The 10,977-nt window shown below is 33.5% G+C and overlaps 1 long non-coding RNA gene and 1 pseudogene across 1 annotated transcript in view; one reads left to right on the top strand and one right to left on the bottom strand.

Annotated features, from left to right (window-relative positions):
* The first annotated feature begins 222 nt into the window (after positions 1-222).
* The window catches only part of LOC116561777, a 36,734-nt gene continuing 25,979 nt past the window's right edge, over positions 223-10,977 (top strand). The window contains exon 1 of the long non-coding RNA XR_004273600.1: positions 223-1,113. This is a non-coding gene — a long non-coding RNA (uncharacterized LOC116561777). The remainder of the gene's footprint in view (positions 1,114-10,977) is intronic.
* LOC116561867 lies at positions 1,409-1,513 on the bottom strand (annotated as a pseudogene).

Here is a 10,977-nt window from a genome sequence, read left to right as displayed (position 1 = left end):
GTTAGTTTCTTTGCTCTATGACCTAGATGTTTACTTTATCTAGTGTTGAGTTTCCTAATATGTACAACTCAGAAAATAATTCTAATAATGCCACTGCAATAATGGTCCAGGTACCAACACATTATGAGGGATACATAGAATGTTAATCTGAGTAACAGACCCGAGTGTATTAAAAATCCAACTGAAACAATATATATGGTGCTGGAAGACAGAAGTATTTTCTTCATCCTTTCACCCCACGTGGGCACCATATGTACACATCCATTTTCATCGTCACCTTCATTTACTTTGTTTCAGAGCTACCTATCTCTTCAGCACCACTCAGTATACATATATACATCTCTTCAGGTTCGTTTCACCATGACTTACTCCTTTTACATAAGGCGGTCCATTCTATCAGGCAATAAAGGCCAACATTTTAGCAAGTTTTGGCACTTGCAATCCTCTTAATTTAAGGTTAAAGCTGACAAAAAGCACAATGACTCAGAAGATGTTTAAGAGTCACATCATCTGGAACTGCTGGCAGATTGGCTTTAAGGGATAAATAAAAGGAAGATTAAGGAAGGCTCTGTGGATTCAAAACTATGTGGATGGTGACACTATTTACTGAAATGGGGAAAACCAGGAGACAGACAGGTCTGGATGAGGGGGTGAAATTAGGAGCTATAGTCTAGGCAGAGCAAGTTTGACAGGCCTAATGCATACGCAACTCAGAAAAGGTTTGCAGAAAAGAAAAGATTTACAGAACAAGCAAAGATGCTTTAAAAGTTAGCCTGAATAAAATTCATCAAGGCCTAGTATTGCAATTATTATCAGGAATCTTCGTTATTATCAATTATTAGGAATCCTCATTCCTAAATAATGGAAGATTTTGGACCCAAAGCTATACAGCTTATAGGAATCTAATATAATGCCAAAATTTGCTTATTTAAGCTGTCACTTATCAATTTTGTTTTATGAAAAAAATGTTTATTTTTTCAATTATCACTGCTTTTCTTATTTAGTGAATATCTGTATTTCACATATTTGTCCAGGAGCTAAGAACCAGGAAAGGAAAGATGTAGCTCCTGCCTTCATAGACTATATTCCAGTAGAAGAGTCAGGAAAAAACAGGTAAATACCAATAAAATAACCTGAAGAAAAAAAATTAGAAGACTGACATCAATAATACAGGAGGAAACATTCTTTAGTAATTTTAGAGAAGACCTTTTTGTGGATTATATTTGTGCTGAAAAATAACTAATGAGAAGAAAATAGCCATGAAAATAGTGAGGTTTCATAGCATTTAAGGAGGAAGAAACAGTATGCCAATGGCCTTGAGTTGGCACAAAACTGATCATGATCAAAAAACTGAAAGAAAACCAAAGTGGCTTTACTTTATTTCAATAGGTTGCATGGATGCATAATTTAAGAGTCACTGACTAGAAAAAAACTTAATATGAAATATGTCAGTATTTTGGGTAAATCATAGTTAATTCTACACTTGATCTTAGCCAAAAGGCCAAGAAGCGATAATCATAGTTAATTCTAAAAGCAATGGATAGTCATTAAATAATTTTAAGCAAGAAAGCAATACTTCCTTATGTGGGTTTATGCTTTCTTTTTTTATTATTATTATACTTTTAAGTTCTGAGGTACATGTGCAGAGCGTGCAGATTTGTTACATAGGTATACACGTGCCATGGTGGTTTGCTGCATCCATCCCCTGTCATCTATGTTAGGTATTTCTCCTAATGTTATCCCTCCCCAATCCCCCCATCCCCTGCCATACCTCTCCTAGCCCCCAACCCCGACAGGCCCTGGTGTATGATGTTCCCCTCCCTGTGTCCATGTGTTCTCATTGTTCAAAACCGACTTATGAGTGAGAACATGTGGTGTTTGGTTTTCTGTTCTTGTGTCAGTTTGCTGAGAATGATGGTTTCCAGCTTCATCCATGCCCCTGCAAAGGACATGAGCTCATCCTTTTTAATGTCTGCATAGTATTCCGTGGTGTATATGTGCCCTATTTTCTTTATGTGGTCTATCATTAATGGGCATTTGGGTTGGTTCCAGGTCTTTGCTATTGCAGACAGTGCCACAATAAACATACGTGTGCATGTGTCTTTGTAATTGAATGTTTTATAATCCTTTGGGGTATATACCCAATAATGAAATTGTTGGGTCAAATGGTGTTTCTAGTTCTAGGTCCTTGAGAAATCATCACACTGACTTCCATAATGGTTGAACTAATTTACACTCCCACCAACAGTGTTAAAGTGTCCCTCTTTCTCCACATCCTCTCCAGCATCTGTTGTCTCCTGATTTTTTAATGATTGCCATTCTAACTGGCATGAGGTGATATCTCAATGTGGTTTTGATTTGCATTTCTCTAATGAGCAGTGATGATGAGCATTTTTCCATGTTTGTTGGCTGCATAAATGTCTTCTTTTGAGAATTGTCTGTTCATATTCTTCGCACACTTTTTGATGATATTGTTTGTTTTTTTCCTGTAAATTTATTTCAGGTCTTTGTAGATTCTGGATATTAGCCCTTTGTCAGATGTGTACATTGCAAATTTTTTTTCCCATTCTGTTGGTTGCCGGTTCACTCTAATGATAGCTTCTTTTGCTGTGCAGATGCTCTTAAGTTTAATTAGATCCCATTCGTCTATTTTGGCTTTTGTTGCCATTGCTTTTGGTGTTTTAGTCATGAATTCCTTGCCTATTGAGTTTAAGGTCTGTTTTGCAGATATGTGGAGACTACTTTCAAAGATGGGAGGAGAGAAAGTGGGAAACCAGTTACTTTCAAATTATACTTCCCATGAAATATAGTATATATACTTCTATCATGCTGTAGAGTTGTAGAATTGGCATACAATAATGCTAATTAATTTGATTACATACATTATTTTCATATTGTTTATTACTTTTTCTTAAAACATACATAAAGTGGCCTTTGATAGAGAAAACTAATTAAGAATAGATGTGATTTTTTTCTCACTAAACATTTCTTTCTTTTGAGTATGCCTCTTCTCTAGGTTGATAAAATAATGTTATCAACAATAGGTGCACCCTATGTAATTGTTTTCTTACTGTATGTAAGTTTGTGCCTCAATTTAAAAATTATTAACGTTATTAAGGAAATAATACTTGTCATCTTAGCTGAATGGTTTTTTCTTTTTAATGATACTTTGAAAACTCTTGTATTCAGCAAATAGATCTCTGTTGCTTACTTAAAAATAGGTTAATATTAAGATATTAATCAACACTTCATGCCAATTATAAAGATGTTTTTCATTATTGTATTACTCAAGATATATCATGAAGAAGTTCAGTTCTAAAATATAATGCACTTGAACTTAACTATAGTGTTCATTATTAGCAATGCTTGGTTTAGACATGAATATTTCATTTGGGTTTCTCAGTAAATACTTTCTAGGCTGTCTACACTGATATAGGCAATCATTTGGTGCATTGCAAATTATATAACATTCAAGGCACTGTTCTCTCCAGGTGCCCCTCTTCCAGATGTTAGTTCTAATTTAATAATATCATTTATTAAATAATAAACTATTTAAAAGTATGCAGATTTCTTTAAGTCTTGCCATTTGATTTGTTTTAATGATGAAAATCAGAAGTATTATGAAATAGTGGAGAAAGGACTATTGGAAGAGTTAATATGAAGGAGTTGGCAAAGGCAAGAGTCTGAAAATCTGTGTCTATGGGGAAGCCACTTCCCAACATTTTCTTAATTGATTGATCGGTTAGATAAATGCACACTTCAATATAAATACTAATGCAACCAGTGGTAATTTGGAGGATTTTTAATGTTGTGTAATGGCAAATCATAAAATCTACTTGCTGTGGTCTAAAAACTGAAATGAATAAAATGAATATGCAGTAAAACCAAGAGTTGTTAGTGGTAGGGATAGGTGTTAAACAAAACGTCTCAAGGCAGTGAGTGAGAGCGCTTAGCGGTAAAAACTTTACTAGCCTTCTAAGCTAGACTGCCTGGATTTGGATCTTTGTTAGTGAAGTGATCTTGGACAACTTAATGTCTCCACATTTCAGTTTACAAACCTATACAATAAATTTAATACTTGTACACAATTTCCCAAGGTTGGTGGGTGGCTAAACAAGTGTTAATATGTTTAACAAAAACAAGAACTGTATCTAATAGGTTCTATATATGTTTCAAATATTCTTACAGATCAGAAAGCCCTTACATCCTATTTAAGAAGCTTTATGCATTTCTTTAATCTGAATACTCCCAGATAGTAGCTGTGTAATGAATTCTGCTTATTTTGTTGTCTGCACGAGTTTCGTTGATGAGGGGAATGATTTATTCCAGTGTGCTACTACTGCATTGAATAATTATAGTGATATTGGGCATCATAATTATTCTTGACTTTAATGGAATTTCTTTTAATATTTCATCATTAAGTATTTTGTTTACAGAAATTCCTGGTAGATAATTTTCAGTAAGTTGAGAACATCTCTTTCCATTTATAGAAAATTAAGAGTTTTTTCTTGTTTTAATCAGAAATGAATATTCAATTTAAACAATATCCCACTAGTAGGTCCACCTTTAAATCTCTCCAATGAGGATGACATTCTATTTACATACATCTTATTTACATATTCAGATACTATTTAATTCTATCTTATCCCCACTTAATAATTTTTTCCACTTCTCCCACTGGAATACTTTTCCACAGAAGTAGATTATACTCGTCTGAATCACAGTACATGCTTTTAATCTTGCCAGAGTGTGACTAACACATTTTTTGTGAGTTTATGTAGCAGGAACCACAATTACCAGGGATATTAAAAAGGCACTCTCCCTGCAAATTTTGCTTCTTTCTCTCTGTGTGTGTGTGTGTGTGGGCCGGGTGGGACGGGCGGGGGGGGCTCATAAATTTTACTCAAGAAAAATTTTTTTTAAAATGGTCAATTGGATAATCCATCTTCTGTTCCACACTGTCTTGTCTACTCCATGTACCAAACACTAAGCCTCCTACTCACCAGCTAGCATCTGATGCTTCTCCTCTGAGAAAATATCTTAAGTGACTGTGTTACTTAAAAGAAGAAAATAGAAATAACAAAAACAATTCTGAATTTTACTTTTCTCATCATTATATCTTTATCACATTTGTGGTCCTTGTAGCAGCAACATCCCAGGAGGGTAAAAACCCAGAAGTCAATATTAAACTCTTCTCTTGGTAAATTCTCACCAAGTCCACATGCCCTTATCAGTACATGAGGAAGTTTGGTAATTTAACTCTAAAATTTATCCTGAATCAAATCACTTATTTCCCTTGCACTACCACTTCCTCCCAATCTGATCTATTTCATTTGTCAATTCCTCTCCACTCTCCCAGATCCCACCTGGACTCCTGAAATAGACCCAGCACTGGTCTCCTTTGTCGCCTTTTTATCCTGTCTATACAGCAACCCAAGTCATCATTTTAAAATTACACATCAGCTGACGTCTAGCCAGCTTAAAGCTTCTCAGAAAGTCAAATATGGTATCTTCCGATTTATAAGTAAGTAAATAATATGCACACATGGACAACCAGTGTGGAATGATAGGTACGGGGGACTTGGAAGGGTTGGAGGGGGTGAGGGATAATAAATTACTTGATGAGTACAAGGTAGGTTATTTGGTTGATGGTTACATTAAAAGTCCAGACTTCGCCACTATGCCTTATATTTGTGTAACAACACTGCACTTTTACTCCTTAAATTTACACAAATGATCATTAAAAACTTTTCTTACAGCTTATAAAGCATTTCATAACCTGACTTCTGTGTAAGTCTTCAACTTCATTTCTTGTTTCTCACATTCATTCAGTTTTAGTGACAATGTCAGTCAGCCTGTCTTTTTTCAACCTCAGGGAGCTAATCATAGTCTTTGGTGTATTCATGTCATCAAATTAAATTTGCTTTGTTACATTTTATTTTCTATTTTGTTCCCTTTACCCTGGTCTTACTCTTCGGCACAATCCCCTTACACTCGCTTCTTACGTTAGACTTTCATCTGCTTTTACTGTTTAAACTTCATCATATATTTTGAGAGCTGTTTATATTTATATTGGAATATTGAGCTCGTTACTTCTTTCACCATGCACTATTTCATCATTTGCACATGGCAGATTTCATGGTAAAATATGCTTTTATGTCATGCAGTGCTCTTTCCTAAGTCAGGGCCTCTGCATCTGCCTTTCTCACTTCTGGATCTGGCTTGTTCAGAGAGACTAATTTGGTTAAGAGAAAGATCACTAAGTCAGTGATTTCCATCATCAAATCCAAGATGACACACTGTCAGAGGATAATTTCAAAAATGTTTAAAATATAATCCTAATATACTTATTATTAATCAATTAATTATATTACTTATAATTGATATAAATTAATCTTATTGTATATGATATTACTTTAATAATGTAATAATGCATGTTACACTTTTATATAATTAATATATGTAATATATCATTTAAAGTAATACTTTATTATTTAAAGTAATATTACATGTTATATAAAGTAATAAGTAATACTTAGTTAACTACTTGGTAGAGTAGTTAACATCTCACTGGAAGATAGTAAAGTTGCTGTATGGAGAGGAGTGAATAGAAAGTGAGGAAATAAAAGCATATTAAAAACACATTTGAGAAATTTTGCTGTGAGAGAGAGGAAGGAGATCTGAAGACAGCAGCAGGATGATGAAGGGTTAAGAAAGGGGTTTAGTTGTGCTGCTTTCCCCCCTTAGTTGCAGTGAGTTTAGTAATAAGTGGAAGGAACTTCTAGAAACGCACAGGCTTAAAATATATGAGAGATAAGGGATATACTTTGGGGTAAGGTTTATGACACCTTTATGAATACCAAAAATGTCACAGAAGGTATTACTTAAGAACTCTAGGGTTATGTTTTTAATGATCTCTATTATACATATTCATTTGTATATTTCAAGGCTAAAAAATCAAAATGAAGAAAATTCATCTTCACTAGGTTTGCTTACAGAAATTATAATGTGGGTGAATTGTATTTCCCCAAGTTTATTAAAGTTTATGCTATGCCAGAAAGTGACTTTCCTTACTACCTACTATATGAATGATTGAAGCCGTAGAAAAGATCCTATGCTAGTTTCCTAGGAAGGCCTTATAGGCCCTGATCCCACAAAGAGCAACAATAATGTTGCATGATTATTGTTATCAGCATTATTGTCATAAATCATGTCTGATTTTCATATGAAGTTGATTTTAAATACGATCCCCAAAGTAGGAACTTCACTGTACAAAGTATTTGTCTAACTATAAAGTGGCAAAAATAGGTTTGCTTTTTACTGAATGCATGCAGATAACAACATTGCTCTTAAAAGTAATATCCTTAGAAAAAGCATTTTTTTCCGTAAATTCTCTGGCATCAGTGAGAAAAAGATGTCACTCTAGAAGTGTTGCATTTCAGTTTATACAAGAATGGTCTGCTAAAGTTACGGTTAGAAATAGATGAAGAGGAAGGTGAAAAGTCTTCTTCGTATGTCTATTAGCATATAGACAATAGCACAGTAACAACAGTATTCCAAAGCAGATGACAAAATTATATTCTTTTATTGTGTTTTTTCTTCAATGAGTTCCTTTTTTCCTGTAGGGTCTTAGATGCATAGTCATATTTCATTAAGTCTCGTTCTTTGGGATGAAGAAAGAATCATGGAAATCCACGTCCATCTCTTGAACAAGTCTGATTTACAAGTACACTGTTTAGTGGAATGGTGTTATCAACTCCAATGGAAAAGTCGCTACCCAGGAGTCTGTCACTGGTAGTATTAGAATTATGAATACTTGGTAGATTCTTTTACACTAATCTAATAGTGCCCTTTATCACTTGGAAAAAAAAAATAGAGGTCACATGTTGATGATAGAATGGGTTGTTCTAGTTAATTTATTAGAGTGATTAACTACCTCAGTGGAAGATGGTGAAGTTTCTGTATAGAGAGGAGTGAACCGAAAGTGAGGAAATAAAATAATATTAAAATATGTTTCAGACATTTTGCTGTGAGAGAGAGGAAAGAGATCTAAAGGTAACAGCAGGATGATCAGGGGTCTGTTGTGCTGTTTCCCCAACTTAGTTGTTGTGAGTTTAATAAGAGAAAAATAACTATTTGAAAGGCACCGGCTTAAAATATATGAGAGATAAACGATACACTTTTGGGTAAGCTTTATGAAAGAGAGCTACAAACTACTGAGCAAAGGGATTAGCCTTTCATTGGAAGCAAAACTCCTCTACTTTATCAGGTGAAAAGGAAAATAGGTTTCTAAATTTGGTATCAGAAAGTGAGAGCATTCCTTTCTGAGGCCATCTGTTTTCTCTATGCAGTGAGAAGTGAGCTCATTTTCTGTGAAAAATAGATGAGAAGGTTTACAAATTTGAGAAGAGTAGTGAAGGTTTCAAATGATCTGTTGTGATGCTTGGTGAGTGAACTGAAAAGATAAATATCAGAGAATCAGAAAGCAGCATGGAGACCCAAATGTATTTTGTGATTAAAAATTTTCAAATGCACATAAAATATTCACACATGTCAGTAGTAAATAGAATGTATGATCGCAAAACAAGTCTCAATATATTTAAAGTCTTAAAATATTTCAAAATAAGGTATTTGACCAAACAGAATTAAATTTAGAAATAAATAAATTACATGTAAAAATAATGACATATTTAGAAATTAACATAATTTTAAATATCACATGGATAAAAGAAAAGAATCTCAAAGTAAATTATAAATATTTTATTTAAAAATAAAATTGAACATATGAAAATTCATAGAAAGCAGCTACATTAGTCTTTAGTGCTAATATTAGAAAGAAATAAATCTTTAAGATTTGTTTTCTAAATTTTAACCTTAAGGATATAAGCAAAGATAAGATTAAATGGAAAATTAAAAGCATAAGGTAATAAATAAATTAGCAGAAATCAACAAACCGAATGTTAAAAGCATAAAACAAGTGAGCAGAAATCAATAACACAGAAAAGAAAAGAAAAAGAGAGAATTAATGAAGACAAAGTTATTTGAATAGAAACAATAAATTTATAAACTCTAAATTGATGGAGATGCTTTTTATAAAAGGAGAAAATATTAGTATCAGGAGAGAAAACAGGATATTACTAACATCTTTTGATTATTGAAGGCATAGTAAGGGAAAATTATAACAATTTTATGGCAATAAGTTCAACAACTTTAGAGAAAATGAAAAAAAAATCTTTAAATAGATAAAATTTTAAAATTGACAAAAGAAGAAATAGAAACGCTATATATCAGTATATCATAAATGAATTTTTAATGAAAACCTTCCAACAGTGAAAATTATGGAACCCAGTGGCTTCACTGATAAATTACATGAAACATTTAAATATATAATACCAAGCTTACACAAATAAATTTAAAAATTGTTAGAGTGAACACCTCCTTCTCAGTTATGATGCTGCCATATCTAACTTGAAAAATGAACAAATAAATATAATATAGAAAAAGATAGCTATAGAAGACTTTCCCCATTAACATGGGAAAAAAATTAATAAGTATTAACAAGTGAGATTCATCATTATAAAATGAGATAATCAGTAATGACCTAATGGTGTTTATTCTAGGCTTGATTTACATCCGGAAATTAATAAATTCAGCTCACAAATTTGCACAAAAAAGAAAAACATTATTTTAATAAAATAAGAAAAAGCATTTAACAAAATTCAATTCCCACTTATAGTAAGAATGATCAAAAAGTAAAAACAAAACAAAACAAAACAAAAAAACCTTGTATATGAAAAGGTACCTTTTTAAAAATTTTTTTTTCCTTTTTGGTTTTGGGGTACATGTGAAGAATATGCAAGACTGTTGCATAGGTACACACATGGCAGTGTGATTTGCTGCCTTCCTCCCCTTCACCTATATCTGGCATTTCTCCCCATGCTATCTCTCCCCACCTCCCCACCCCCCCGTCCCTCCCCCATTTCCCCCCAACAGACCCCAGTGTGTAGTGCTTCCTTCCCTGTGTCCATGTGTTCTCATTGTTCAACACCTGCCTATGAGTGAGAACATGTGGTGTTTGATTTTCTGCTCTTGTGCCAGTTTGCTGAGAATGATGGTTTCCAGGTTCATCCATGTCCCTACAAAGGACATGAACTCATCCTTTTTGATGTCTGCATAATATTCCATGGTGTATATGTACCACATTTTCCCTGTCCGGTCTATCATCTATGGACATTTGGGTTGGTTCCTGAAAAGGTACTTTTAAAAAATATCTTACAAAACATATTGTGCTTAATGATAAAAGACTGAACACCTTTTTCCTCAGATCAGGGATGTATCACTCTGTTCTTGCATTGCTGTAAAGAAATACCTGAGACTGGGTAATATCTAAAGAAAAGAGATTTAATTTGCTTACATTTCTTCAGGGTGTAGAGGAAGCTTGGTGGCTTCTGCATTTGGGAAGGCCTCAGGAATCTTCCAATTATGGTAGAAGGCAAAGTGGGAGCAGGTGCCTTACATGGCAAGAGTAGGAGCAATAAAGAGAGAGGGGGAGGTACCACACTTTTAAACAACCAGATCTTCCAAGAACTCACTATCATGAGAACAGCACAGAGGAGATGGTGCTAAGTCATTAATGAAAAAGCCACCCATCAATATAATGACATACTATACTATCACTGAAAAATACCACATAGTAATATTTAAAATGGTTAACAAGTGAGAAATCCTTACAAATATTAAGTGGGAAATGCTTACAAATAGCAGAATAAAAAAAAAAAAACAGTTTAAAATACACAATTGTCGATATGAATATGCATTGGAGGGTAATTATTATATTCTCTCTTGCCCACCAAGAAATAAGTGGGGTGAATAAAGAAGGCAGGAAAAAATCATCAATGTCCAAAGAATTTTAAGTCAAAGGATAGCTAATATTTAATTTGAAGTTATTTTTGTATTTTTCTTTTTATTCACTTAGGC

This window comes from Sapajus apella, unplaced genomic scaffold (genome assembly GCF_009761245.1).
Source record: "Sapajus apella isolate SASKATOON/1434 unplaced genomic scaffold, GSC_monkey_1.0 scaffold30, whole genome shotgun sequence".
Classification (NCBI taxonomy): domain Eukaryota; kingdom Metazoa; phylum Chordata; class Mammalia; order Primates; family Cebidae; genus Sapajus; species Sapajus apella.
This window is presented reverse-complemented; position numbering and strand designations above follow the sequence as displayed.